Source organism: Dipodomys merriami, unplaced genomic scaffold (genome assembly GCF_024711535.1).
Source record: "Dipodomys merriami isolate MVZ:Mamm:240054 unplaced genomic scaffold, mDipMer1.0.p SCAF_1301, whole genome shotgun sequence".
NCBI classification, from domain to species: Eukaryota; Metazoa; Chordata; class Mammalia; order Rodentia; family Heteromyidae; genus Dipodomys; species Dipodomys merriami.
In genome coordinates this window covers 25700-42433 of record NW_027202607.1, presented here as the reverse complement: position 1 = coordinate 42433, position 16734 = coordinate 25700, and the positions used below count along the sequence as shown (strand labels likewise).

The 16734-nt window shown below is 36.9% G+C and overlaps 1 non-coding gene across 1 annotated transcript; it reads right to left on the bottom strand.

Moving 5' to 3' along the window:
- Positions 1 to 3363: 3363 nt before the first annotated feature.
- On the bottom strand, positions 3364 to 3468 carry LOC138824976 (U6 spliceosomal RNA). Its single transcript, XR_011371243.1, has one exon. It is a non-coding gene; the product is annotated as a U6 spliceosomal RNA (small nuclear RNA).
- Positions 3469 to 16734: the final 13266 nt, after the last annotated feature.

The following is a 16734-nucleotide window of genomic DNA, read 5'->3' as shown; positions in this document are numbered from 1 at the left end:
TGGTGGGTGGGGGTTGGGAAGATTCTGTATCTCCCTTGTGTCCATAACCAGTCTCTTGGTGGAGTCTCTGGTCTGCTTGTGGTGTTTGGTTTTCCTGCGGCTTGATCAAGTTACTTAAGTCAGTTTGTTTGGGCAAGCTGAAAAGTGCTCTGCTTTACCCAGGATTTTGTGATCCTCCTCCAAGGCTAGTTCAGTGGGAGAGGGATCTGTTTTGAGTATCGCAGAAGCGGGAGATGGCTGTGCCCTCTAGTTTGGAGATGATGACATAAGGCTAGGTTCTGGGTTGAGTTGAGGCCTTTCAGCAAACAGTAGTTCTTCCCTGAGGGTCTAGCTTCTGAGACATTCTCAGAGTCCAGCCTCGAGCCTTTCTCAGGATTATGTTTACTGAATTTCAATTGATTATCTAGGCTGCTGTAGGGAGGGGCAGCCTCTGGCTCTGTTTACCCAATGAAGAAAGCCACTCCTGGGGGCAGAATTTCCTCTGCCTGGGGTGGGTGACTATTTCCTGGGAGGGGTTGAGCCTGGTAGGTCTGGGCAGGTTCCTCTGACCTGCTAAATGACTGTCTTGTTATCTCTCAAGGCCTAAGTTGGAGCTGGAAGCTCATCCAGGCCTTTGTCTGTATCAAGATGGAGATTTGTGTTGAGAAAATTGTAATTAAAGGCAGTAAGTGCATAGCCTAAAGACACAGTGAGGAAGGAAATGAGTCAAAGTTTCCAAAAGCCTTTCAGCAATACAAAAATGGTAGGTAAAATCTCTCCATTCTCTTATACTCTCAATTCAATATTCATATTGTCCAATAACTAATAACATAACAATTATGACCGTGGTAATTGCTTTTTGTCACATTTTGTCTTCAACACAGACTGTGTTGGTGACATTGGATTATCATGCACAAACTGAGATTATAAATTGAGGTCCAAAGAGAGCCAATTTTCTTCTGTTCCACGGTTCTAGTATCCTTTTTAAAAAGTATTAAACTTTTAAATACCATCAGTTATTGTCTTGTAAGAATCTCAAAACGAAATAAATTCACATATTATCACTCCAAAATGCTTTAAAAGTAGGAAATGATAAAAGAGGACTCCGTGAAGTACAGTTTCTTCTACTTTTAAAATTATTCTTAAAGCCGTGTGCTGGTTGGACACACCTGTAATCCTGTCCACTCGGCATATCTACTTAGGAGCTTGAGATCTGTGGATAAGTGTTGCAAGCCAATCAGGGCAAAAAAAAAAAAAAAAAACCCATAAGATTATTTTTCAAAAATTTAAATGAACTAGAAAAGGGCCAGAAATGGAGATGTAGCTAATATATTAGCTGACCAATCTAGAGAGAAAAGGCCTAGCGAGTCCTTGAAGCCCTTAGTTCAAACTCTGCGCACGCCAACAATCAGGTATGCACACGCACAAGCATGCATGTGCACACACACACACACACACACACATTCAAAATATCTTCATGTCAGTGTATTGCATTAATTTCTTTGTTAACGATATTATATAGGTAAAATAATAGAAGTAAACTCTTCCATCTCAGAACATTTTTAAACTTTTTTTATTGTAAGAATACTGTACAGAGGGGTTACAGTTACATGTGCAAGGTAATGAGTACATTTCCTACCAAGCATTGTTACCTCCCCTTTATTTTTCCCCCACCATCCCTTCCCTTCCACCTTCACAAGTACATTCCTCACCACCCCCCATCCCAACCCCGCCTAAATTGTAAAGTTCGTTTTTCAACATAGTGTCTTGTGGATCTCATTGTTACAATGGGTCAACCTGTATCTCTATTTAAGCATTTTGTTTTTTTCCCTTTCCCTCCCCAAATTAGAGAAGTGTATATACAATATGCAGGCACAACGACATCAAATACAGTGAAAACAGGGGTTATGTTGTGTGGGAGGACCATATAAAAAATAAAAAAATCACATTGTACGTTATAATTACATTAGAAACAATAGCAAGAAAGAAAAAGAAAACCGTGTTCCTATCTTGGGTTTCATTTAGCTTAACATCATCTTATATAGTCATATGCACATAGTTTTTTTTATCATTTCTGCTTATCCCAGACATATATTTACTTAATGCAAATAAGGGATAGCATGGGACCTATGATTCTTTGGACTTGGCATATTTCAGATAATATAATTTTTTCCAAGTTTTTCCATTTTGTAACAAATTGGGTGATGGCATTCATTCTGATGGACGATAGAATTCCCATACACAACACACACACACACACACACACACACACACACACACACACACACACACACCATTTTCTTGATGCATTTATCTACTGAGGGGCATCGAGGTTGGTTCTATATCTTAGCTATGGTAAATAATGCTGCAATAAACATAGTTGTGCTAGTAGTTTTAATTTCGTCTTGTTTGTTTGTGATCATTTGGGTGAACGCCCAAAAGTGGGATTGCTGGGTCATAGGGGAGCCCTATGTGGAATCTTTTTTTTGTGTGAAAATATTGTACAGAGGGGTTACAATTAAATGGGCAAGACAATGAGTACATTTCTTGTCAAGCATTGTGGCCTCCTCCTTTGTTTTCCCCTTCCCCCTCTCCCCCCAAACAATCCTCCCCGCTCCCCCACTCGCACCAAATTTGTAAAGTTCATTTTCGACATAACGACTTGTGCATCTCATTGTTGCAATGAGTCCACCTGTATCCCTATTTAAACGATTAGTTTTTCCCCTTTCCCTCCACAAATTATACCTACATCAAATACAGTGAAAGCAGGATTTATACTGTGGGGGAGGGACATACAAAATAACAAAGAAATAATTTTATAAATGTGTTAGAAACAATCTCATGAAAGAAAAAAAAAACATTTGAATACATACCTTAGGGTTCATTTCCCTAACATCAACTTATCTGAACTTTTCTCCTTGACTCAGACATATACTAGATATTGCAAATAAGAAAAACATGGGATCTATGTTTCTTTGGGCCTGGCTTATTTCGCATAATACAATTTTTTCCAAGTCTTTCCATTTCCTAACAAATTGGGCAATGTCATTCTTTCTGATGGAGGCATAGAATTCCATTGTGTATATATACCACATTTTCTTGATCCATTCATCTACTGAGGGACATCTGGGTTGGTTCCATACCTTAGCTAAAGTAAATAGTGCTGCGATACACATGGTCGTGCTGGTAGCTTTAGTGTGGTCTTGTTTGTAAACATGTGTGTAAATGCTCCCAAAAGTGGGATTGCTGGGTCATAGGGAAGCTCTATGTGGAGTCTTTTGAGGAACCTCCATACTACTTTCCAAAGTGGTTGAACAAGTTTACACTCCCACCAAGAGTGCAGTAGGGTTCCCTTCTGGCCACATCCCCTCCAGCATCTGTTGTATAAATATAGACTGCTTCAGAATTTGCTTGTCATCCTTGCGCAGGGGCCATGCTAATCTTATGCATATTGTTCAATTTTAGAGTATGTGCTACCAAATTGTACACAGAACATTTTTTATATATAAGGTGGAATTGATTTTCTTAAACTAGATAATTCAACAAAAAGTAAGTTCTAAAGTATTGTCGTGAAATTTTAGAACCATATATTTCTTACATAACCACACATTTAAGAATAAAGTCAAGATTGATATGTCAAAAACATAATAATTCCGGATATTTGTTGTTCAAGAGATGTGTAGCAAGAGGAATTCAGTTATTCTATACAAGCCCCCTGTCATAATGAACACAGCAGCAAGTGTTAAGGTTTGTTAAAAGTTTTAATGTTTTGGGCTGGGAAGGTGGATCAATGGTAGAGCACTTGCCTTGCTTGCATGAGACCCTGGGTTCTATTCCTCAGCACCACATAAGCAGAAAAAATAGACGGACATGGTGCTGTTGTGGCTCAAGTGGTAGAGTGCAAGCCTTGAGCTGAAGAGCTGAGGGATAGTACCCAGGCCCAGAGTTCAGGACTCACGACTGGACCTCCCTCCAAAAAATTTAATGTTTTAAATATGTTTAATTTTGGGAATTTGCTTATATATGCCAAAATTAAGACTTTTTGTCAGGTCATAAAACTTTTCCATAAATATTTAAGATTTATGGTAGCAGATATATACTACTAAGTATCTCCATTTCAGAGTTTATAGAAAGGATACTAATGAGAAGTTGCAAAGACTTTGTGTAAAGAAACAGAGCAAGAGTTAATACTTTTACTACAAAGTTTCTGTTAAAACTTTAGGGCTTCCTTTCTTTATATTTTAGTGAGGAACAAATGATGATATAAGCCATATATAAATTATGAGATGAGACATAAATAGTAATCTTAGAGGGTAACTTTAAAGACTTCTCATAGCCTATAAAACTCTTGTTGAACATCATAATTTTAGCCAGTTTTAAATGTACAGAAATATGAGAAATAGTAAAATCTAATATGCAGTACACTTGAAATACTGGAAACACTGGGATTTGGTTTTTATTTTATTAATCATTAATATTTAATTATTGCTTTTCTTTATTTGTAGCATTGTTTTCCTTGTTATAATATAATACAAATTTTTGTAAGTTGTCATTACGAGGTACTTTGAGAATGTTACTGGGATGGCAAAACCATTTTTTACAGGTGCATGTGAATTTACAAAGAGCAAAATTAATGCAATATTGATTAAAAATTTTCTCAAGTAGCGTCTGAATCAGGAGTGTTGATAAATGTCCACACCGAAAATCTTAGCCCTATGCTGAATCAGTGGTATTACAGAGTTGAGGCCACAAAAGTGAAGAATGTGTTTTGCTTAGTTTTTTGTTTTTGTTTTTGTTGGTTGTGGCGCTTGAACTCTGGTTCCTGGATTCTGTCCCTCAGCTCTTCAGCTCATAGTTAGTGCTACCACTTGAGCCACAGCACCTCTTCTGTCTTTTTCTCCTTATGTGATGCTGAGGAATCAAACCCAGGACCTCATGCATGCGAGACAAGCACTCTACCCCTGAGCCACCGACCCAGCACCTGAGAGACTGTATTTAAAAAAAATCATCCAAACAACATTTGCTTTCTGCTTTGGGTTATATAATGAACTATATGAATATCTTTTTATATTTTTATGTATTGTCATACTTCTAAATTTATACTAACTTCAGCCACTTTGTCCTTTTAAAAGTCATGAAATATCTCTGAGTGTTTGCTTCTGTGAAGATTGTTTTTGCATTTATAATTTCTTCTGAGTAATCTTTATTTTTATCAAAATCACTTTATATTTTATGTTGATGGGTTATCATATATCAAATATCTTCAAATGTACCTGTAGAGTTTAAAAATAGCAGTATGAATATTCTCATACATTTCTTGTTCATCTGTTATGCACTTTAATAATTATGACATTTCTCTCTCTCTCTTTCACTCTCTCTCATTCCTTCTCTTCTTCTTTCATGCTCCATGTCTGCTTCTTAGAATATCTGCTGGTCTACTATTATCCTTCAGGATCCACTGGTTTTGTGGAAATATGATAGGTAGCATCAGTTACTCTTGCATTCTTTAAGAGTTATAACAGTGCAGTGAAATTATTCTTTGCCATTCTAAATGGCAAAACAACAGATCCAGGAATTCTTTTTCACTTTTAGTACTATTATAAATTTTATCTCATAGGAATCATTGGGACGGATAAGATACTTTAACCTGTGACCTAAAAGTTCATTTTCTTTTACAAACATCCTTTTTCTTTTATTATCTGCAAGTAACAAAAACAAAGCTATCCTATGGAAAGTAGGCTGACGTTGTTCACAGGGATGAAAATAAGGTAATGAGGGAAGTGAGCACAGATCCTCAGAGCAGTTTATCATGTACATTTTGTGAGAATGACAATGTGCTGTAAACTCTAGATTAAATCAATCACTGAACACCTGATATATATGTATATATATGTGAACATATATTTGTATATGTACATTTATTTATATATGCATATATGTGTGCAATTGCCCTTATATATGTACACATGTATGTTATACACACAAATACACACATACATATACACATGTATACATGCACACATGAGAAAGACACATAGATACAGCCAACACAAGTTTCAGTACCTGCTGAATATGCATTAGACTGAATGCTTGGAACCAATTAGGTTGAAGATGTATTTGTCTCTAAGAGTTCTTTTAACGCTCCTATTATCTCTTAAAACTGGTAGGTTTTGACAGATTCGACTTGCAAAATGCAGTACATGTGACAGCAAATCACTCAGAAATCTCAGTAAGTAAAGTTCATATGGTGTCTCCTTGCTCTCCATGGAATGCTTGCTCTTGTATACACTCTCAACAACCAAAACAGCAGGAGAATAACTTGGTAAAGAATAAAGATATAAGGCTTTAAATGGCATCCTTCCTTGAGTTCTTTTCCAACAGCCAGCATCAATTCCTAAGCAGATGAGTGAGTCCTCAGAAGACTGGAGCTCAGGTCAATATTTAACCAACCTATGTGAAAAGTCCTATGAGAGAAATGTTGACTGAGCTGTTGCTGATTTCCTGGCAAGAAAATTAGAAAAAAAGAAAGTATTTTAACGTATTAAAATTTGAGAATAATTGGTAACTAGTCAATAAATGTGTAGAACACAATTATACCACCTGATGTATAAAATGGCAGGAACTCCCAAATACCTCTCAGTCTTATCTCTCAACATTAACGGACTTAACTCTCCAATTAAGCAACATAGACTGTCTAGTTGGATTAAAAAGCAAGATCCATCTATCTGCTCCTTTCAGGAGTCACATCTTCCCATAAAAACAAACACATTTTGAATGTGAAAGGCTGGAACAAAATCTACCAAGCATACAGCCCCAATAAACAGGCGGGAGTTGCAATCCTAATATCAGATAAAATTGACTTCAAATTAAAATTAGTGAGAAGAGATAAAGCAGGTAGCTACATACTAATTAAGGTATCTCTCCTTCAGGAGGATATTACAATTCTAATTATCTATTCGCCAAACAACAGAACACTCAAATTCAACCAAGAAACACTAATTTCCCTCAAATCACACATAGATCCAAAGACATTAATTATTGGGGACTTTAACATACCACTTTCCTCACTAAATAGATAAACTCGGCAAAACCTCAACAGAGAAAGTGCAAATCTAAACAACTGCATGGATCAACTAGATTTAACAGACATCTACCAAATATTTAACCCAGCAGCATCAGAGTACATGTTCTTCTCAGAAACAATGGAATATTTTCTAAAATAGACCACATTTTAGGCCACAAAGCAAACTTGTCCAAATTCTGAAACATTGAAGTTATGCCGTGCATTCTCTCAGACCACAAGGGCATAAAATTAAAACTCAACAGAAAAAGCCACCAAAGAAAGTCTTGTAACTTATGGAGGCTGAACAACACACTGATGAACCACCGTGGGTAAGGGAAGAGATTAGACAGGAAATTTAATGTTCATGTTATTAAACAAAAATGAGTACACAAATTACCAGCTCATCTGGGACACAGCAAAGGCACTACTCAGGGTCAAGTTTATAGCTCTGAGTTCCTACATCAACAAATTGGAGAGATCTGAAACCAACAATTTAATGAGACATCTGAGCCTCCTTGAAAAAGAGCAGCAAGATAAACCCCAATCCATTAGACGGAAAGAAATAATTAAAATTAAATCAGAATTAAATGCATTAGAATCCAAAAACAACCATAGAAAAAAATCAACAAAAGAAAGAGTTGGTTCTTGGAAAAAATTAACAAAATTGACAGACCCTTAGCAAATCTTATCAGAAGAAGAGAACACACCCAAATAAATAAACTCAGAGATGAGAAAGGAAACATCACCACAGAAACAACCAAGATTCAGAACATTATAAGGGAATACTTCTCAAAACTTTATGGTAATAAGTTCGAGAACTTGGCAGAAATGGACCTTTTCCTAGCAAATATTGACATGCCATAACTAAACCAAGATGAGTTAAACCATCTTAAGAAGCCTAAATCAAGCATTGTAATAGAAACAGCAATGAGACCTCCCGTCTAAGAAAAGCCCAGGAGCAGATGGTTTTACAGCGCTTGACCCATTGCAACAATGTACAACACATTATGTCAAAAAACGATCTTTACAACTTTAGTGGGGGTGGTGTGAGATGGGAAGGGGAAACAAAGGAGGAGACAACAATGCGTTATGAGCAATGTACTCATAACTTTGCTCATGAATTGTAATTTCTCTGTATGTTATTTTCACAATTAAATAAAAATTGACATAACGTTTTGTACATCTCATTGTTGTAATAGGTCCACCTGTAACCCTATTTAAAACCTATTTTCCATTCCCCTCCACAAATTATATCAACATCAAATACAGTGAAAGCAGGGCTTACACCCTGGGGGAGGTACATACAAAGCAACAAAGATATCATCTTATAAATATGTTGGAAAAAATTACAAGAAAGAAAAAAGAAAACATTTGAATGCTTATCTTGGAGTTCATTTTGCCTAACATCAACTTGTAGGGGGGGGTGTGGGGTTTTGGGGGGGTGGAGAGGGGAAGGGATGATATGGGGAACCAAAGGAGGAGGCAACAATGCTTGATAAGAAATGTTCTCACTATCTGGCCCATGTAATTGTAACCCCTCTTTATGGTATTTTCACATTAATAAAAATATTTAAAAATAAAGATTCTATGCAGAATTATAGTTTAAATGATGAGTTGGTACATATATTTTGTAGATTCTGACCTCACATATGTCAGAAAAATATCCGTGGATTCATAACTAGAAACTCTGAAGGATAAGGTATATTAATTATGTAAGTTTCATTAGATAGTTAATGAAGAGAACACCATATGATATTCAGTCAGGTAAATAGTCTATATACTGATCTGCTGCCCATGCCATACATGGTGGAGAGGCATATAAAAAAAATTGGGGGGGAGGTGACCCAACCTTGGGCCAGGAAGTATCTAGGCCAAGGACTGGATGAGTTATTGCCAGGTGGGGGAGAATTCTGCCACACTGCATCTGGATGTAACCTCAGGGCCTGGGACTCTCCTTTGGTCAGATGGAAAGTGTGACTAGAGGCTGACCAGGTTGTGGTGTAGCAGGAAGGGGAGGTGGCTGCCTCCAGGTGTGCCAGATACCTAGGTAACACATAAAGAGTGGAAACATAGCCAAGACATGTACAGGTGTCTGAATAGGGTCTGCATGGCAGGGGCAGACCTAATACCAAATACAAGTAGTACCTCTGCCATGTGACTCCTGATTCCAAACCATTCATTTTCATTTTCTTTCTTTCTTTCTTTCTTTCTTTCTTTCTTTCTTTCTTTCTTTCTTTCTTTCTTTCTTTCTTTCTTTCTTTCTTTCTTTCTTTCTTTCTTTCTTTCTTTCTTTCTTTCTTTCTTTCTTTCTTTCTTTCTTTCTTTCTTTCTTTCTTTCTTTCTTTCTTTCTTTCTTTCTTTCTTTCTTTCTTTCTTTCTTTCTTTCTTTCTTTCTTTCTTTCTTTCTTTCTTTCTTTCTTTTTCTCTATTTTTCTTCCTTCCTTCCTTCCTTCCTTCCTTCCTTCCTTCCTTCCTTCCTTCCTTCCTTCCTTCTTCCTTTTTTTTCTTTTTTCTTTCTTTTCCTTCCTTCCTCCCTTCCTTGCTTCCTTCCTTCCTTTCTTTCTCTCTCCCTCTCACTCTCTCTCTATCTCTCCTCTCTTTCACTCACCCTCCCTCCCCCCCCCCCCGCCTCAGTATTCTCAACTCTCAAATAATGAACACTTGGTGAGTTGAAATCACATGCTGCGAAGAGCAGCTCAATTGGCAAATGTGAAATTAATTTAATGTTTCCTTACACCTCTACCACAGGTCACTGGAATCAAATAATGAGCACTCAGCAGCATGGCATCTCAAGACATTTGGAGGAGGAAAGCAAGAAAGTTCACTGCAATCTGCGAGGTCCACCCTGAGAATGTGGTGCAGACTCTTCCCTCCTCTTGGCTAAATCTCAGCCCAGTTTCGGCATCAGGAGTTGTGACTGCCTCTAAGTGAGCCAGTTACCTAAGTGACGCAAGTACTGGGCAGAAACTTAGCCTCTTGTGATGAGATTAATGGCATGATTCAACATGATCCACTAGTTTGTCGAGATTGAGACTTTCTAAATTTTTGGTTAGGCTATGTTCAAATTGTGATCTATTTATATCTGATTGCTAAACATGATTATAGATGTGAGTCAGCACATCAGACCATTCAAAGTCCTTTATCACAAATGGAAGACATGAAGCTTCCCAAATGACATACAAGTTGACAGACAGCAAATAAGTCCTTAATTCTGGTCGAGATGTGTTTTTAATGTGAAGCAAAATTACTTAGCCAAGTATCTGACTACTGTGATTATACTTTCCAACTTAACCTACATTTTAATATCAAATCACCTATTAGCCAATGATTCACTCAAATTACCTGTAATCATTTATTTCTGTCATATCTTCTAGAGGTAGAACAGAAGCACACACTATTAACTAAAGTGGTAGAATTTGGGAAGATCACAGTTGTGAATCAGTCTAGAAAGGAAAGTTTCACCTATATCAACTTACTAGGTAGGGATATTGGAATGCCATCACGATCCCTGCTTTTTAGTCTGGGTGCAAAAATTGCTACTCTATGAGTAGAGTAACTTAAACAAGAAAGGATTGGTGGAGTGACTTCAGTGGTGGAGTACCTGTCTGGCAAATAGTACATCAAAACTGAAATGAACTTCCTAAAGATAAAATAAGAAAAATAAAGAAACAACAACTCATACTGAGCATGTTTTCAATGCAAAGATTTACACTAAATTATTGTAGTTATAATGCCATCATTTATTTCTAGGGGCAAACACATTTTACGTCAAGCCTAAGTGAAAAAATAACACAGTATTTACAAAGCTTTCATAAAACACAGGTCTGGCTTACAATGGTGAACACTTAAGTTTGCATGTGCAGTGGTGTTGCAGGGTTGTTAAGGTTTATGGAAGTCCATCCTTTTGAGGAACTTGACATGATGAAATTAGCTAACCATACCGTTCACTGGACAGATACTGCTGTTTTATATATATATATACATATACATATATATATATACATATACATATATGTATATATATATACATATACATATATATGTATGTATATATATATTAAGTGGAATATAAATAAAAATAAAAAATTTACAATAAATAAATTTAGTGAACAGATAACCTTTCCCACATAATTATTTTACCTGAATAAATCCATGTCTTATAGTCTTCAATGCTATATCACACTTAAATGATTTCTTATCCCCTTCAGCTTTTTTATAATATTGGGTTTTTTTTGTTTTTCAGATGAAAAAGCCTGTCAATAACTATACTTTATGACATTCCTTTCTTTAGAAAATGAAAAGCACATTGTGTAATCTGGCTCTTTATGTGTACTCAAAATCACCTTTCATAATTTCAAGTAAACATTGACTTAGACTTAGATCTCTCTCATTTTCTTCCAATAATACCTATGGGAAGGAGAAAATGAAGGATCATTCTGTTACTTTGGGAGCTTCTGTTATTAATCACTGCAATAACTATTATGAAAATGAATTTCTGAAATTATTAAGAGAGATGACTTGAAAGTTACCTTTCTACACACTCATGCTAGTCCCTCAACTAAATCATAGAACTTAAGTAACATTTTAGCTGGGACCCAGTGGCTTATGCCTGTAATCCTAGCAACTCAGGAACTGGGATCTGAGGGTGGTAGTTCAAAGCTAGCCCTGGCAGGAAATCCGTGACACTGTTATCTTCAATTAATCACCAGAAAACCGGAAGTGGCACTGTGGTTCAAATGGTAAAGTGCCAGCCTTTATCTAAAAAGCTTAGGGACATCGCCCAGGCCTCGAATTCAAGCCCCATGACCAAGAAATATAAAAAAGGAATAAAAGAGGGAAAAGCAACATTTTAATGCTAATGTGCACATATACACAAAAATTGTCTAGAAATAAAATTATAACAGCCCCTGGACTGGCAAAAAAAGAGATTAAAGTGAAATTGCCTTCAATCATTCACATAGACAATCTATACTGAAGGCAGGATATTGGAGCTCACATCACTAACTAAAGGGGTAGAAATTGAGAAGATCACTGTTCAGAACCAGTGTGCAAGGAAAGTAATAAGATTCTCATAACATCTTAAAGCCTGGCATGTTGGAATGCATTTGTGATACTAGTTACTTTGCAGACAGAGGTGAACAACTTAGCATCTGTTCAGCCCTCAGCATAATTGATAATCTATGAGCAAAGTTACTACATTGAAAAAAGGATTGTTCTAATGGTAGAATACTTGTTCAGCCAACAAAATATCTAAATTCACACTCATTTCCTAAAAGAGAAAAAAAGCGAAGAAAGAAAGAGAAAAGAAAGAGAAAGAAAGAAAAATAGAATAGGAGGAGGAGAGAAGGAAAGGAAAGAAGGAAGGAAGGAAGGAAAGAAGGATGGAAGGAAGGAAAAAAAGAAAGAAAGGAAGGAAGAAAGAAAGAAAAAAGAAAGAAAGAAAGCAAGGAAGGAAGGAAGGAAAAAAGAATAGAAAAGAAAGAAAGGGTGGAAGAAAGAATGGGAGGAAGAAAGAAAGGAAGAAAGAGAAGTATAAATAAAAACCTCAGCAGGTGTTAGATGTTAATAATGACCCTAAATACTTTTAGTTATAAATGCCATCATTTAATTCCCTGGGAAGAGACATTTTGTATCAAGCCCTGTTGTATGGACTTGGGACCCATGAAAGACCACCTGAGACCACGACCAATGCAAACAGCAAAAGAGACATTTATTTGCAAGCTCAAGCTCAAGCTTGTTTCCTCCACACATCAGTCCCTGAGCACAAAATCAGCACAGCTTTTATAGTACTGAACAAACAAGTTTAGGGAATTTGCACACAAGCAGTTACATGATTGGTTTGAATCCACCCTAACTGCTCTGCCCTCTTTCTGAACTATTGGTTTATCCTGTTCCTGGAACACTTGGGCAACTGTTCTTCTTTCTTAAGTGTGGGCAGGGTTGGTGACATCCTGTATTTTTTTCTCTATCTTGGGGTTACTCTGAGGGCAGCTTAGCACAATATGGTGTGGTTAATCTCAAATTGGAGTTACTTTGGCTCTTCTTTCTCTCCTCTTCTAGAACATCGGGGACCAATCATGGTCTCCTAATTGGCACAGTCTTCTATATTTAAAGTTTGGTATTGGGATCTCATAACTAATAGATGGACTGTGCTGATTCTGTTTTTACAAAGAACACCAGTCTACAAGGTCCGATTGTGAGTAACAAAATTAACAGTAACAAAGGCCCTTACATTTTCTTCCAGCAATCCTCACTCCGTATACCACACCTAACTTACCTTTATACCAGCTGTACTCGTAAGCTCCAATTTTAATACATATTCACACCATTTGCTACATACTTAAACTTTCTAATGTTTGTCTTCTTTATGAACATTTTAAGACAATCCTTACTTTTTAAATCCTTTCTTATCTAGAGGATACCAATTTTCCCTAATTCCTTTCCTAAGTCTTTCTTTACTACACTCCGCTTCTTTACAATTCCTTGAGCTCCTTTGTGGCTAGAATTTAAAACTGCCCAATTTCCTTCAACTTGTGGAACCAAGTTATCTCAGAAAGCCTCAAGGCACCAATGGGATGAAAAGCTTACTAGATTTTAAGGCTAAGATTAGGGCTGGTTCTCATTCCTCCTCCTACTTCCATTGATTTAAAAAAAATCTCTCTTTTATCTTTAAAACACACCCAGGAGGAAGCAGGTTATTACCATACCTGAGCCAAACTAGGCTGTGACCCTTATGTATGTAAGTCAAGCCAGTGATATACTTGACCCCAATATCCACTGTGGGAATAGAAAGGTTACTGGATATCACCAAAAGAATGTCCCACAAGATTTTAGTATCAGCAGCGTTCAACCAGGAAACATTTTCAGGTGATGGAATCAGGCAGGAGTTGAGTCTACTTTTACCAGGGTGGGGGTGGTCTGGGTGATGATATAGATTTCCTCCAGGTGACTGTCAAGCTGTCATTGAACTTTACTCATTAGGGTGTGCAGCAGCAGCAGCAGTAGCAGGGTTTCTCAGTGGCTCCAAGGGACTGTCACACCTCATGCTGGGCTACAAATTCCTACACAGACCTGTTATGGATACATTGCATAGGTTTGGCAGGCTATGACCCCACTAGTTTTTAAGACTATTTAGAAAATATCCCAGGACAATTGACCAAGATAACAATTTTTTAAACGAGATAGTTCTTTTAATAAGGCTAGGATTTTCTAGGCAGATATAGAGAGCTCAGGCTTGTACTATTCTTTCCCATGTCTTTTCCTTCTGTCTATTTTGCCACATTTTTTAAAAAGTGACTGTGATCTCTTGTTCTTAAAAGGGGATGATTGGCAAAGATTCATCTTCTGTCACTTCTTCAAGCTGACTCAGGGGTGTTGATCCTACCTAACCAGGAACCTATATTCTTAGCCTATTTTACAAAGAGGTTACCAGGATTAGATGTCATTAAGAACAACATTTTAACTTTTGACAAATTCACAGACCTTTTTCTAACTACAGCAGAGTAGATTATTTAGTCTTCTGGTTTGCAAAAGGCTCTTTCTGGATGGCTTAGTAATGTGATCTCTAGTAACCTAAGAATGTCTGAGTTACCTATGCAGGCCTTCAGACAGATATCAATAGAAACACACTCTCAGGTTTACAAACTTTTTCCTGAGCAGATGAATTTCATGTAGCTGGAGTCAGCTCAAAAGTTACTGCCAATTAGAGTTTTGGGCACATACAGATGTTGGAATCTAAACTATCCTCCACATTTTACAACCTTAGATTTTTAGTGCTATCACAGATGACTGACTAGTTCCTGTCCCTTACAAGGTAGTCATAGACTTTAGGCATGCTTACAAACTATCTTCCCATGACCTCCTGATTCTAACCAATTTTTGAAGGGCCACATACAAATGACTCTATGATCTGACATTATTTCTGCCATTCAAGCAGTGGCTTACAATCTCTGGATGCTCCTCCATTGCTTTTGTCCCAGGAGTGTCTTCTCCACACTGGGAAAAATGCCTCATTGGCATTTCCCTTAGTTGGTTGCTGGACTTGAACTCAGGGCCTGAATGCTGTCCATAAGCTCTACAGCTCAAGGCTCACATTCTGCCACTTTAAATCCTAAAGCAGCTCTGCTTACTCTTTCAGCCTTCTGCTGGCTGAATAGAGGCGACAGTCTCACAAGGACGTTTTCCTGCCCGGGCTGGATTCAAACCAATTGCAAATCAATGAGTCGCAAAAATGCCACTTTACTCCAATTAAAAGCAAGAAGGTGATCAACATAGAAGTAGCTTTTAAGCATATCCTTACCTGAAACTTACTAAGAACCAAAGTTACATCTGACAAACTTACAAGAATCCTCACTTCTTTTTGTGAGCCTGCTGGGAACTGTTAAAAAAAATACCTATGAGAGCAAAGTGAAATAGTAATTAAGCAATTATTTTGGTAATCCTAATTTTTCCTTTTTGTACTTTGAGGGAAATGTTTAGAATAATTTTACTTTTAAACTTTATATACAGAAATCCATTCCTAATTTATGAGCCTCCTATTAATCTGTTTTAATATTCTGTACTTTAGTTTTTAGCTGCGCTTTGAAAAATCCCTTGAACTCTAAAGGCTAGGTGTGTTACTCATTTTCTCTTGGCTGCTTGTTTTAAAACAGATACACATGAAATCGTTTAAACTCAAATAACATATTTTCTTAATCAAAAATTACAATCACCATCATTTTACCAAGAATCTAGCCTTAACACCTTTATGCCTTAAAAAAAAAAACATATCCAATGGCAGAATATCATTGAGAGCAAATCACGTTGAACAAATAAACTTTTTAACCCTCTTTTTAAGCCCTTCTTACTTTTAATTTTAACACATCCAAGGGGCAGTTTTAGCAATGCTAATCGGATCTTCACATCACTCATTTTTACCATCATGTCTCCAGTGTCTATCTGCAGGAAATAGTGACAGAATAAAGATGGGCCACTTGGCCCTTCCTGTGGAAAGGGCACGCACCCAATCTGACTCTTTAGCATTAGATGAACTGTGTTTTTGCCAGCTTGTCCTGTTTCACCATGCGTGGACTCCTCCCATGGCCTGTTCCACCATGCATGACCAGCTAAACTGCACTTCTGCCTGTTCACCATTCACTCCTAAAGATAGGTATTCTGTTAGCTTCTAAGTTTCTCCTTTTTGTTAAGCCAGATATATTGATTACTGTATAAACAGCTTTATGCATTTGAAAATACCAGATTTTCTAATTTTTAAGTTAAAGAATCCTTAAAAAACCTATTTTAAACAATGTGAAAATGCTTTAAAAATGTTTTGGTAATGTCCAAATCTCATAACCGTTTGAATTTTAAACTTAAACTCACACAATTTTTACAAAATGCTAACAATTTCTATCATGAACATGTTCACAAACACATACAAAACACACTCAAATCTTTAAGCACCCCAAAATCAAAATCAGTTGTATGTACATTTTCCAAAGTTTTCAAACAAAAATTTAAGACAATATTTCTTTTAACTGAAGTAATTTTTTAGAGCTTCATTTTCCCAGGACTTGATTGTTAGCAAGGCATTTCACCAATTGGTCTTGAATCCCTTCTGTTGGAGGAAGGATGTGGGGCGCGGGGGGGGGGGAGCCTGAAACTAAACTGGGCTGATTTTTATCCAATTTTATTTTTAATTATTTATTTTTCTT